This window comes from Triticum urartu, chromosome 5A, assembly GCF_056163025.1.
Source record: "Triticum urartu cultivar PI428250 chromosome 5A, HENAU_Tu73, whole genome shotgun sequence".
In the NCBI taxonomy this organism is placed as follows: Eukaryota; Viridiplantae; Streptophyta; class Magnoliopsida; order Poales; family Poaceae; genus Triticum; species Triticum urartu.
Window position 1 is genome coordinate 125796105 of NC_141877.1, and position 3277 is coordinate 125799381.

Below are 3277 nucleotides of genomic sequence, written 5' to 3' on the forward strand. Positions count from 1 at the left end.
GATGATGGAGATCATGGTGTCATGCCGGTGACGATGGAGATCATGGCGATGCTTTGGAGATAGAGATCAAAGGCACAAGATGATGATGGCCATATCATATCACATATTTTGATTGCATGAGATGCTTATCTTTTATACGTCTTACTTTGCTTAGTTATGACGGTAGCATTATAAGATGATCTCTCACTAAATTTCAAGATAAAAGTGTTCTCCCTGAGTATGCACCGTTGCCAAAGTTCGTCGTGCCTAGACACCACGTGATGATAGGGTGTGATAAGCTCTACGTCCATCTACAACGGGTGCAAGCCAGTTTTGCACACGTAGAATACTCAGGTTAAACTTGACAAGCCTAGCATATGTAGATATGGCCTCGGAACACTGAGACCAAAAGGTCGAGCGTGAATCATATAGTAGATATGATCAACATAATGATGTTCACCATTGAAAGCTACTCCATTTCATGTGATGATCGGTTATGGTTTAGTTGATTTGGATCACGTGATCACTTAGATGATTAGAGGGATGTCTATCTAAGTGGGAGTTCTTAAGTAATATGATTAATTGAACTTTAATTTATCATGAACTTAGTCCTGGTAGTATTAGCATATCTATGTTGTAGATCAATAGCTCGCGATGTTGCTCCCAGTTTATTGTGTTCCTAGAGAAAAATTATGTTGAAAAAAGTTAGTAGCAATGATGCGGATTGGATCCGTGATCTGAGGACTATCCTCATTGCTGCACAGAAGAATTATGTCTTTGATGCACCGCTAGGTGACAGACCTATTGCAGGAGTAGATGCAGATGTTATGAACGTTTGGCTAGCTCAATATGATGACTACTTGATAGTTTAGTGCACCATGCTTAACGGCTTAGAATCGGGACTTCAAAGACGTTTTGAATGTCATGGACCATATGAGATGTTCCAGGAGTTGAAGTTAATATTTCAAGAAAATACCCGAGTTGAGAGATATGAAGTCTCCAACAAGTTATATAGCTAAAAAGATGGAGGAGAATAGCTCAAGCAGTGAGCATGTACTCAGATTGTCTGGGTACTACAATCGCTTGAATAAAGTGGGAATTAATCTTCCAGATAAGATAGTGATTGACAGAATTCTCTAGTCACCATCACCAAGTTAGTAGAACTTCGTGATGAACTATGATATGCAAGGGATAACGGAAACGATTCCCAAGCTCTTCGTAATGCTGAAATCGACGAAGGTAGAAATCAAGAAAAATATCAAGTGTTGATGGTAGACAAGACCACTAGTTTCAAGAAAAGGGCAAAGGGAAGAAGGGGAACTTCAAGAAGAACGGCAAGCAAGTTGCTGCTCAAGTGAAGAAGCCCAAGTTTGGTCCTAAGCCTGAGACTAAGTGCTTCTACTGCAAAGGGACTGGTCACTGGAAGCGGAACTGCCCCAAGTATTTGGCGGATAAGAAGGATGGCAAAGTGAACAAAGGTATATTTGATATACAGATTATTGATGTGTATTTTACTAGTGTTCGTAGCAACCCCTCGGTATTTAATACTGATTCAGTTGCTAAGAGTAGTAACTCGAAACGGGAGTTGCAGAATGAACAGAGACTAGTTAAGGGTGAAGTGACGATGTGTGTTGGAAGTGGTTCCAAGATTGATATGATCATCATCGCACACTCCCTATACTTTCGGGATTAGTGTTGAACCTAAATAAGTGTTATTTGGTGTTTGCGTTGAGCATGAATATGATTTGATCATGTTTATTGCAATACGGTTATTCATTTAAGTAAGAGAATAAATTGTTGTTCTGTTTACATGAATAAAACCTTATATGGTTACACACCCAATGAAAATGGTTCGTTGGATCTCGATCATAGTGATACACATATTCATAATATTGAAACCAAAAGATGCAAAATTAATAATGACAGTGCAACTTATTTGTGGCACTGCCGTTTAGGTCATATTGGTGTAAAGCGCATGAAGAAACTCCATGCTGATGGAATTTTGGAATCACTTGATTATGAATCACTTGATGCTTGCGAACCATGCCTCATGGGCAAGATGACTAAGACTCCGTTCTCCGGAACAATGGAGCGAGCAACTGACTTATTGGAAATAATACATACTGATGTATGCGGTCCGATGAGTGTTAAGGCTCACGGCAAGTATCATTATTTTCTGATCTTCACAGATAATTTGAGCAGATATGAGTATATCTACTTGATGAAACACAAGTCTAGAATATTTGAAAAGTTCAAAGAATTTCAGAGTGAAGTGGAGAATCATCGTAACAAAAATAAAAGTTTCTACGATATGATCGGAGAAGTAAAATATTTGAGTTACGAGTTTGGCCTTCAGTTAAAACAATGTGAAATAGTTTCACTACTCACGCCACCTGGAACACCACAGTGTAATGGTGTGTCTGAACGTCGTAATCGTGCTTTATTAGATATGGTGCGATATATGATGTCTCTTATCGATTACCACTATCGTTTTGGGGTTATGCATTAGAGACAGCTACATTCACGTTAAATAGGGCACCATCTAAATCCGTTGAGATGACACCGTATGAACTGTGGTTTGGCGAGAAACCTAAGTTGTCGTTCTTAAAGTTTGAGGTTGCAATGCTTATGTGAAAAAGTTTCAACCTGATAAGCTCAAACCCAAATCGGAGAAGTGCGTCTTCATAGGATACCCACTTCACAAAAAATTGTCATTTTATTCGCCCTCTTTTTCGTTCGCCGTTTTCTCGTGAGATCTGTTTTTAAGTGCAATCTTGTTGCGTAGTCACAATGACTCAAGAGAACACCAAGTTCTGTGATTTCTCCAATACCAACAAAAATGATTTTATTAGCACTCTGATTGCTCCTCCCGCCACTAGTGCGGAGTCTTGTGATATTAATATCGCTTTGTTGAATCTTGTTATGAAAGATCAATTTTCCGGTACTCAATGCCGTGTCCCATCTTAACACATTCGTGGAATTATGTGATATGCAAAAGAAAAAAGATGTGCACAATGATGTTGTGAAGTTGAAATTATTCCTGTTTTCTTTGCGAGATCGTGCAACCTGATAAGCTCAAACCCAAATCGGAGAAGTGCGTCATAGGATACCCAAAAGAAAGTGTTGGGTACACCTTCTATCACAGATCCGAAGGCAAGATATTCGTTGCTGAGAATGGATCCTTTCTAGAGAAGGAGTTTCTCTCGAAAGAAGTGAGTGGGAGGAAAGTAGAACTTGATGAGGTAACTGTACCTGCTCCCTTATTGGAAAGTAGTTCATCACAGAAATTTGTTCCTGT